Source organism: Haemaphysalis longicornis, unplaced genomic scaffold (genome assembly GCF_048455015.1).
Source record: "Haemaphysalis longicornis isolate Haplotype H1 unplaced genomic scaffold, Haemaphysalis longicornis Haplotype H1 scaffold_6, whole genome shotgun sequence".
Taxonomy (NCBI): Eukaryota; Metazoa; Arthropoda; class Arachnida; order Ixodida; family Ixodidae; genus Haemaphysalis; species Haemaphysalis longicornis.
Genome location: NW_027526407.1, coordinates 120,264,454 through 120,275,692, shown reverse-complemented (window position 1 = coordinate 120,275,692; position 11,239 = coordinate 120,264,454).

The following is an 11,239-nucleotide window of genomic DNA, read 5'->3' as shown; positions in this document are numbered from 1 at the left end:
TATCCACGCCGTTGTTTGTAGCATGGGCCAATTTGTGAATGGTTCTATGCCATGAATACAATCCATACATAGAGAGAATGTTAAGTCGTCGGCACACGGGTCCCACGTACGTCGCAAAACCTTCAGCACACCCTACAAATAACCGAGATGAATGGTAGCCCGGGAGTCACGCTGAAATCACTGGAATAGCATTTTACTGCTTCAAACATTTCAGTGGCATTTTCGTACAGCTTCACGGCAGCTTTCTCGCTTCCAGCTCCTGTGACGTGTATGTCTCACAGTTTGAGGGTACTGCTCTCTGTTTAAGCGGTGTTGAAGCATTTCGGGAAGTAGAAATGGGTTAGCCATCACTCTGAAAGGGATGCGGGTCATACAGCAAGTCAAAACTGGTGAAAGTGGTACACCCGGTTTTGGTATTGCTTGAAACCACAGGAAACGCAATGCATCTTTGTCCACCGGTTTTATGCCAACCTTTAAAAATGTGTTTGATATCCGACCCTTGCGCCACTTCGGGAGTTCAGCAATAGGGTGTATGCACTGGGCTTTTAGCCGTGCAGCAATGCTACCTACACGACGGCCCCGACATCATATCCACAGTTGCATTCTGCCGTGCAGGCAGCATGTTTCCCGATGCAAAACGTGGTTTGCGGCGTGGTGTTGGTAGGAACGTTCGCGTGGGCATGCAGTGTTTTTTTCTGCGTGATTCGTGGGTTTGCGAATGCCTTGTCACAAGGAGTAGTCAGCATTGTTTTTGTTTCGAAATTTCGGACTGTGCTGTGCACACTTCTGCAACCGCAGATCCGAAAGCAGGCCGCACAACAAAAGCAAGCGTTTCGCTTTTTTTTTCTGTTTTGAAGCGGTAGCTAGAGCAGTGCTTGAAGACGATCTGACTTCAGGCAACGAATTCGCAAAGAAGCTATCGATGATGGGTTTAATCAGTACCGAATCAGGCGTGCCCATTTTATTTCAGGTGGAGACGACGGTCGTCAAAGCTTTCACCTCATACCTTGCACATGCTTGTAACACGATGTGTTAAGGTAGCCGGCATACTTTATCAATGAGGCTAACCCGACTGTGCATCCAGCCGCAGCCTTGTCTACTTCCAGTGTTTTTAGGTGAATACGTGTACATGAAATGCAACATTTTTTCAGGTAATTGTGGGCATCCAACTTTTTTGTCGTCTTTGAGTGCTCTTTAATGACCAAGCGCGTTCTGTGCTTATGCACTAAGGGTTGACGTTGGCTATACAATTTGACTATTTCAAGAACAGCGCAGAGATGAAGACTTATGGATTGGCAAACTAGAGCAATATGGTTTATCGCTTGTCTCTGCGCTGTTTTTGCAGTATTCAAAGCGTGTTCCATAATCTTGTTTTGCTTATAATTTCCACCTCGTCTACATAAAAAAAAGCACTTGAAAACTATCGGTCGAATCTTTGTCGATGTGGCTGCACCTAATTTTATATACATATGTCGCGATTGCTTCCACCCAGAACCTCTGCGTAATTGTTCACCATCATTGGGAGCTTAGGTAGACGTCAGTCAAACGTTCAACACACCAGAACACTGTTGCCAGAGCACCTCACGGTCTCTCGCACTCCCCAAGAAGCGCGCAGCATGCCTGGGTGGCTCGGTAAAGCCAGTGCCTCGTCCCGCACGCTGCCACCATATCAAATATTGTTGCAGCTTTGGGTGAAAAAATTTTCCTAACTCGAGACACGGTCCTTTGAAGCAACCCAAAAATAAGAAAATCAATGCATGGGGATCACACGGAGATAGTGCAAAGCGGACTACGTTATCAGCGCCTGTCCAACGGTTAGACAGGTGCAGACAGCGGTGCAGAGAGCACTGCGCAATGTTTCAAGCATGTGACAAAGTGTGAGGTGCAAGCTTCAAGGCCCGTCGTTTCCACTTGGAACGAAACAGGTGCAACAGATTCAGTACTGATTAGTCCCATTATCGATAACTTCATTGTAAATTCGTCGCATGAAGGCGGACTGTCGTCAAGCGTTGCTCTATGCTTGGCTCCGAAGCAGCAAAAAAAAAGAGCGACACGCTTGCTTTTGCCATGCGGCCTGCTTCGGATCTTCGGTTGTAGCAAGCGTGCATAGCACAGTCCGGAATTTTGACGCAAAAATAATGCTGACTACTACTTGTACCAAGGCATTCGCAAATCCACAAATCGCTCGAAAAAAAAAAATGCTGTTCACATGAACGTTCTTGCCAACACCACACTGCGAACCACATTTCACATCAGGAACGCCGCGGCCCATGCGGCAAAATGCAACCGCGCAGATGGCATCGGTGCAGCTAAGCAAATAGCACCACCACGCATTCGAAAGCCCATTGCATACACCGATAGACTGACTAAATTGGAGGTCAGGTTCAGTCCACTTTCAAAGTTGTTGAAATATTTCGGTGAGTTACTGTGTGATGAAACGTCAAAAACCACCTGAAGCTTGGGAGAGTAACGTGCAACAGCCTAGTGCAGCATGTAGTAAACGGCATCAGCTTCACTCGTACTGTCCGTAAGTTTTGCTATCCCTAGCTGGTCGTAGTTTCTGATCACAGCGTCGGTAGTCCTGACACAATTCTGGGGAGTTTAGAAAGTGCCTTATCAAGTGGTATAGTGACATTGGCTTCCAAGGAAGCGCCTTCTTCTAATGCCCATCTATTTATTTGATGGTCCCGCCAAACACAGAAAAATACAATAGAGGCGTGGAAATTTCTGAAATTTCAAACACTTTGCTAATGCTATTTGCTATTCGATTTGCAGTGCACTTTTATCATTCAAAGTGCTGAATGTTTTCGAGTATTGAAAATTTGGGAATAATTGAGCAGTAAAAGTTGGCTTTGCCGCATGACATTCAAATTTTTTAGCTTCACTGCATGGCATGCCCTCTTTCGTTGACTTTTTGCATGACGCTGAAGTTGTGCAAAAAAGCTTACCACGCGGTCATACTATCACACTTAAAAATAAATGAACAACTGTATACCAACTGGTAGAGGTTTCAGAAGTGTCAAAGGCGGTGGCGGTCAAGACCATTGCTAATGACATCGAGGTTTTCCTGGCTTTAACACACCATTTGCTCACTTCTCATTTTTCTTCCACTCAGTTTTTATGTGTACCAACTTTCAGCCTTTTGTCCACCTGCTTGAGGGTCTAGCTTCATTCAACTGCAGAAGATCAAAAAATAAACAAAAAAATCACTCCACAAAGTGAACACCCTCTTCCAAAACGCTTATGCAGAGGCTGGACGGGCTGCAGAATGCAGAACGCCCTTACTCTATGAAAGAGAACATGTGTCATTTCTTGTGCTACTGCACGCAGCATGCAACCCAACACGAAACTGCGAAAAGAACTCTTGTGCGATTGCTACGAAAAAAACTTTTCAGAACTAAATCGCTTTTGTGAACTGTAGCAGTCATGCTGACACTGCGCTACGGACAAAGGCTCTAGATTGGTCGACGTTCTATAACTTTGAGATCCTGAGATCTGTTATCCTACTACTGCCATTTTTTCAAATGTTCCTGATTTATTTCATTCTTCCTCTTATTCATTGTTTCTACGTCCTCTTTCCAGATTTTTTTTTTCATTTACTGTGTTCACCCTATCTGACGCAGCAAGCAACGGCATTTGTGGAGCTACTGTCTTCAGTATTCATTTCCCAAATCATTCATCTAACATCACTATCATCATCTGGAAGGCTCCCGCGCAATTACAGCTTTCAGCCCCATTTCATGCAGCAATGGCCTCGGTCTGCCTTACGTGGTTCTTCCACTACACCATCCCTGTTGCACTAAGCTCATGTGCTTGCGCTTTGTGCATAAAGTAACCGACAGGTGTCCTGAGCTTGAGTATGCCTAGATTGGGCTGTGTGTCGACCTGCCATTCCAGGTGCAGAGGCGCAAATGAACGGGTGTAGCACTTTTGTCTTCTGTCTGGCGCCAAGCGTAGGGAGAAGTGGAAAAGGGCACTAGAACGGTCGGAAGCTGACTGTTTTAGCTGTGATTGTAAGAGCGTTTGATTTTATGAGGAGTACTTTGATGGTATTGGCATTATAGTAACTTGCAGCTTTATTGGCAGCGGGCATGTGTTTTTGCAAAAAGATAAAGCAAGGCGCTGCAAATGAACTGTGTTTTCTACCTCTCAACTGGTTACATTGATTTGATTGATTATGGGGTTTAATGCACCAAAGCTACACTTGGACTATGAGGCGCGCCGTATTGAAGTACTCTGGATTTATTTTGACCTCCTAAATATCTTTAAAATATGCCGAAATCTCGACATGAGCATTTTTGCTTTTTGCCTTTATGGTCGAGTCCCAGTCAGGCTGCACGTGCAATCAACGCTCCTTTGGAGTTTCTTCGGAGCACAGAACTGGACAAAGTTTTGTCATTGAAAATTTTGGCCGCATCAAAAGACATCTTTTCGTCTTCACGTTTTATTTTGTTTGTTTGTTTGTTTTTCTTCTCTCGTTTAGCGTAGCAAGCCAGCCCGACGGCTCGGCTAACATCACTGGTCTCCATTAAAGTTATTCTCTCTCTCTCTCTCTAAGCCATTGTATTGGTGTTGAGTGCATAGAATTTTTACTGATTGCAAGAACATAGTGTATGTGATGATGCTCAAGTATCAATTTATATTTAAGGAACCCAGGAGAAGAAAAATATGAGTGGTGCAAAATGAAAGGGTTCAACATGCTTGGGACTACTTGATCATTACGAGTTGTGTGCGTATCGATGAAATGTCAATAAACCGTGCTGCAGTTTAGCGTCATCTAGTGCTGATTTTTTTTTCAAGTCTGCATAAACTTAACCTATTGTTGTATGTAGTGTTGTTCACTTAACCTTGTGTGTTTCAATTCTGTAATACTTAGTACATTAAACAAAGGAACTCATTTTGTTGTCCCTTTACTTGCCTAACTTTGGCCGAAAGAGGCTTCATTTCAAAACAGAAGACCGCGTTATAAGTGGAAATTACGGAAATGAACTAGACCTTGGTAACTCATTTAGGCATCACTGCTTTTAACAAAATGTAGCCAGTTTCGTTTATAACTAAGGCTTAATAATTCATTTATCTATAAATCTCTGGGGCCTATCTGTTTTTGTACATTACTGTCTTGTTTTGAAATAAAACTATATCGGCAAGTTTTATTTTGTGTGGGGTATACACGTCGTGTTCTGCCGTGAGTCTTCTGCAGTTAGTGTGAAGCCAATTTTTCTTCAGCACCTCCAGCTGCCCTTGTCACTAATTTTTAAAATTTTTATTGAAGTGCGTACTGTGAACCAGAGGCCCAAGAAGAAGGGCATAAAGGTGTGAACAAGATCATAGATACCAGCAGTTCAGGATACAACATGTGGCAGCAATGAGAAAGAACAAAAGGTTAAAATAAACTAAACATTTGCGTCTATGTATTCAAATTAATTAAGACATATGTTCAGGCGTAATTTTCCAGTCGATAATACATGTGGGAAAAAAATTTCAACCGGTGTGTAGAACGGGTGAAAGAATGAAAATGGTAATGATGAATAATATTTTGAAGTATGTCGTGGTCTTGTATCTAGGCCAAGTTTGTAGCAAAATAACAGCAAAAAATTTAAGGCATTAAGATTTCTTTTTGCCCTGGTGTTTCAATCGCACCAGTTTGCATGAGCTCATTAACAGAATCCGTGTGCCCATAGTTAGAATTCTGAACAGTGAACAAATGTAAGATGCAAAAACTTTCTCCTTGAATAATATTCGAATCCCATAAGCTTATATGACCTCACAAAGAGAATTTGCGCAATTATATTTAAAATAAATAAAGTCAACAGTCTTTCTTAGAGCCTTTTCAACCAATTCGATATTATTTCCTCTATAGGGGTCTGAGACGGTGCAGGCATACTGAAGTTTCTATCAAATTAAAGTAGGGTACAACAGTAATCTAACTTTTGCTGGAGTATCGGTGAGTTTATGCCTTATAAAACCGACTTCATGACAAGATGAGGAAACATTGGTTTTTATATGTGACTTAGCTCAAGTTGCTAGTTTATACAATAGCTAGACGAGTACATTTCTGAGCTTCGGGCAAGTTTTCTTGAAAAAGGGTAAAAAAGTGTGAGTGGACTCTTTTTGTTGATGATATGAAGGGAGACTGCAGTCATCCGGTTTTAACCCCGTAGCCCACACATGACTCCAGGAGGGGATATTATAAGAAATATTGAAATTGCCAGCATATAGCGAAATCTGTCTAGGCTCATTTACAATGGAAATAATTCATTACAGAAAGTTTAAAGGAAAGACCAAGGGCACTACCATGGGGACCATTAGAAGTGGGAGGAGAGTGTCAGCTATTCACTCCAATCCGATGAACAAGCAGTAACCCAGGCTGCAAGAAAGGAGCGGGGAGGGTGGGAGGCAGTATGTGAATTGATTTTTAAAATAATTTGGCCAGACGGCTGGTACCCCCAGTAAGTGCAGGTGGTGGGACTGGCCTGCTCCTGTGAGGGATAAAAAAAAACTTCCATTCTGCTGTATGAATCGCTCATGCGTTCTGGTATATGGCCACCATATGCAGAAGTGTACGGACGCCTGTTTTCACAAACCCCGGACCAGGTTCTAAGCCTGTGCTAATTTGCAAACAAAATCTGTAGTGTCGGAATCAGCATAATTAACTCTAAACAAATGTACTTGAAACATGCAGCAAAGTGTTAAATGTGCCTAGCTGTGTTTTCTGTGGAAGTTATTAGTAAAACTGTTGACCTGGATGGGAGCCTTCGTACAGTCGTCCAGAAAAGGTAATTTCGTTGTAGAACACAAAGGTCAAAGCCGGCATCGCCATTAAAAAAAAAAAAGAAAGCACTACGGCGACGGTCGGTGGAACTATTCCGGTTTTTGCCAGTTCTTAAATACGATCGCTGACTGTCGTAGTTCCACAGGCGCGTAATCGCAAAATGAGTGCGTAAATATGCGTTTAAGAGATGCGGACATGATGTTAAGGTAACAACTATGCTGCCGATATTCCCATACGAAAATTTTGTACCCTGCGTCGCAGAATTTAAAATACCAGTGCTCATTGCAATTGACGAAAGAAGCGCTAACATTTGCCGCAACGACGCAAATAGACAGCCCGTGCACACCGTATCAGAATGCGATGCGCTGAATGGTTGAGAGCTTGTTTCTGCGTAATCATAGAGTGCTGCTACGTACGTGGACGCATGTTACATTGCTGGGAGAGCGATTATGCTTCAATAAACAGTCTTGCCGCATGAGATTCGGAAAAACGGGAAGATTTTGCGCCGTCGCCGCTTCATAATCCAAGCCAGAGTGACCCTGCCCGAGCCTAGCTGCAGCATCGCCGGGCATGCACTGGTTTATGGGAAGCTTTCCAATGCGCTTGCGTCTACATAGACGTTACGGCTGCAGGCTGATTAAGTCTAGTGAGATCAACATTCGCGCCATGCTGAGGGAAATAAACTCAAATTTTCTCAAATGACCACAATAGCTGTTTGAGCGTAAACAAAAAGTACTATAAGGTCGGACGAACCAATCACAATATTCGATTCAAGTGACGTGTTTGGCCCGACACTGCTGTCGGGGTCCTGCTCCCGAACGCAAAAGAAAACGGCCGCCCGACACAAACTCGCGTGTCCGACCGACAAGTCGGATCCGACATGTCGGATCCGACTTGTCGGACTCAAAAGAAACCAGGCTTAACTCGTACACCGCCCTGCTGCCGAGGTGTATTGACCACATTCGCCTGCTTCTTTCTGTCTCGATTGTCAGCACCAGCCGGTGATAGTTCTGCACCTTGCAACAAACCTACCGACAACCGATAGCACCCAGCAACACCCACACTCCCCGAAAAAAACTCTCCCAGCTAAGTGTCTATCCCAAATTTGGACTTTCTACTGCAAGAGACACTTATGGTACGGGCGACACGTAATATGATAACTGTTTTTTGCATTTTCGTCCAATGTGCTCTGCTACCCGCCATCCTAGCCACGTTGAAGGAGCTCGTCTTCCTGACATTGTTTTGCGGCGAGGTGGTGTTGTGCTGGATCGCACGACACAAGTCCACTTGAAATGCTACTACAGTCAAACGCCGCTACAACGAACGCTTCTACTACGAAATGGCCTGTACAACGAAGCATGCCATATGGCCTGGCCAGATTCCGGTGTTTCCTATGTACTGTGAACGCCAATACAGCGAATACCACTACAGCGAATTTGCCTGTTTAACGAAGAGAATGATGCGTTCCCAATCGCTGAATTGTTGTTTGATAACGAATACTGCTAGCCGCACACGTGGTAACGCGCAGAAGCGTACCGAATCCGAGCAACCGGGCTGCTCGGTATAGGCTCGGGGCTGCGTCGCCGCGGCCCGCTGCTCCCGCCGATGGCACTCGCTAATTCAAACGTCCAGACCAAGGTCACCCCGGGCTATCTTTTAAAGAACTATAAAAATTAAAAATGCTGATAATGCCGCTGCACTGCTGCTGAGGGATGTAGCCAGCGGGAGTAGGGAGTTCGACCCCCCCGCCTTTTTCCCTCCTTCCGAATATTTTCCCAGCAGCGCGCGTAAGCGAGGGCTAGTGTTTGCTCCCACAAAACTCCTCCCCGGGAAGCCCACATGTTTCCTTTTACTCAGCCAGAGAGGGGGCGGTTCACCTAATTGCGCCTTTGGCCCTCGGGGCGAAGAACACAATCACTGAGGGGGCGCAAACGCCTGCACAGAATGGCGGCGTGGCCCGACTGCGGTTACTCGCTCTTTTTAAGGCGTTGGCCTGTAGCTGAACCAATGGTACCTTCGGCCTTTCTTGTGTCGGCAGACGCCGAATAGACAAAATAGGAGCGCGGAAGACATCGACAAACAATTTCCATGTCGCCTCGAAACTTCCAGGCTGGGTGGCCTTCCTTTTCTTCCGCTCCCTCCACTGTTTTCCTACAGACGGAAAAGCAGTCTGGACCGAGTTTCGTCGTCGCAGCAGGGTCTACAGTGTAATATATAAAATGAGAAATGGCGCAAAATAGGCACGGTACGTCGGCGTGGTCCCAAGTCCTGACTTGCTGTTCTGCTGTTCCCGAAGCACTTGCACTTTTTAGCGAGAAGAAAGAAGGAAAAGGGCGATCGGTGTGCAAATTTGGGATGAAACGTGCACATTTCAGAATTTTTTTTAGAATAACAGGGCGGTTGCGAGAAGGAACGGACAAAGGGCAACAATGATTTGGAGGAGAGATTTCGGGCTAGTCTTGGGGAGCCGGCAGCAGAAAAACGGCGTAAGAAGAGTCAGCTAAGTGTGCGCATGCGCGCACTGCCTGACTGCGGAGAGAAGCGCGTCTGCTGCTGATCGGGTCTGTAGCGGGGTTGTTCGATTGTGCCGTGTTCGTGTTGCAACGTCTTGGAATCACGATTAGTGCAGGTGAAGTTGCAGGAAAAAGCGCCGACAATTCAGCCTCGATAAGAAGATGAAGATCATCAGTGCCATGCAGAGCGGCTGGAAAAAAAAGGACGTAGCCGACGAGTACGGTATCAGCGCATCGACCTTGTCGCCGTTCCTTAAGGACAAATAAAAGATACAGGAGCAAGTGGCACACCATAAAACGGACCCGTCAAGGAAGCGGATCCGTGCAGCCACATTTCAGGATGATGACGCCGCCGTCTACACGTGGTTTGCCGATGTACGTGCAAGGAAGATTCCTGTCAGCTTGCCGGTGCTGTGTCAGAAGGCCAAACAGTTTGCTTTCGCCCTCGGCGTAGATGAAGTGTACTTCAAAGCGACGAGTGGCTGGCTGAGAAGCTTTAAACAACGAGATGGCATTGTTTTCAAGACTGTGCTGGCGAAGAGGCCGACGCACCGCACGATCTCACCGACAATTGGCGTGAGTCCGAACTGCTGAGAGTGCTGCAGGAGTACAGGCCGGAAGACACATTTAATGCCGACGAAACTGCTCTTTTTTATGAATTGCTACCTCAGAAGACCCTCTGCGAGAAAACAGATCGCTGCAAAGGGGGAAACAAGTCCAAGCAACGTCTGATTGCGCTGCTCTGCTGCAATAGAGCAGGGACTGAAAAGCTGAAGCCGCTAGTGATTGGGAGGTCGGCAAAGCCACGATGCTTTAAGGGCGTGCGTAGCCTTCGAGCAGATTAAGTTGCGACCAAAAAGGCCTAAATGACGGCAGACGTTTTCCAAACCTGGCTTTTGCAACTGGAGAAAACAATGCGCCTTCAGATCGCAAGATTGCTCTTCTCATCGACAACTGCGCCGCACACAACAAGATCCCGGTGCTAAATCACGTGGAAGTGATTTTTCTGCCGACGAATTGCACGTCGGTGCTGCAGCCATTGGACCAAGGGATCATACGGTCCGTTAAAGGCCGCTACCGCACTATGATGCTGCAGCGAATTCTGCTCAACCTCCAACACAACAATAAAGGGTAATTCCTATTATTTGCTTACTTTCTTCCACTAACTACGGTAAAATGCATTCGCATTTTTCAGTTATTGCAAAGTACAGCAGCCTGCCCGATTAAATTGAAGCTATATTATCTTTATCATCATTTTAAAGGCTTCTTAAAAAGTTTCTTCTGGAGTGCTGAATGGTAGATAACAGGCATAGTGAAATTTTTTTGTGTATTTTTGAGTATTATTTTTTGCACTTTTGTGTATTGTTTTTTCTCGCTAAATTTATGTTTGTAGTGCTGCACTTCTTTTCCTTTTTGCGTCATCGTGTTTTCTCATACTGAGTGAATGTAATTATGCCTGCTTTTGTTTCTTGTGGCATAGGGTGTTTAGAAATTTCACCTAGACGAGCGGTTTAGCGTTTTCTATCTCGTGAAAATTCCTTAGTGTTCTTTTGAATATTACTTTAGTTTTACATGTATAATATTGCGTTTCCTGTTATTCTATTTGTCATTTTTTTTCTTCCCTTTCGAGTCCGCCCTAAATATACTACCTATTTTGTATTGCTATATTACCAATATTTTTTTATAATTTACATTACTACTCTGCAATGCATATAGCACTATAATATGCCACTGTATATTATGATTCTAGAGGCTTCCACTGTGTTTTATTCTTCTATGTAATATTTAACCGAGGATCCTGATGCAGTCTCGATTATGGGACCCTCGTCTGTATAATTTTGCTTTGTAACCTTCATCTTCTTGTAAGATGGAATAAACTTCTGCTTCTTGTATATGCTTATCTGCTTTATAGGGTGTTAATTTATTGCGCGATGCATATAGCGAAGTGACGTGT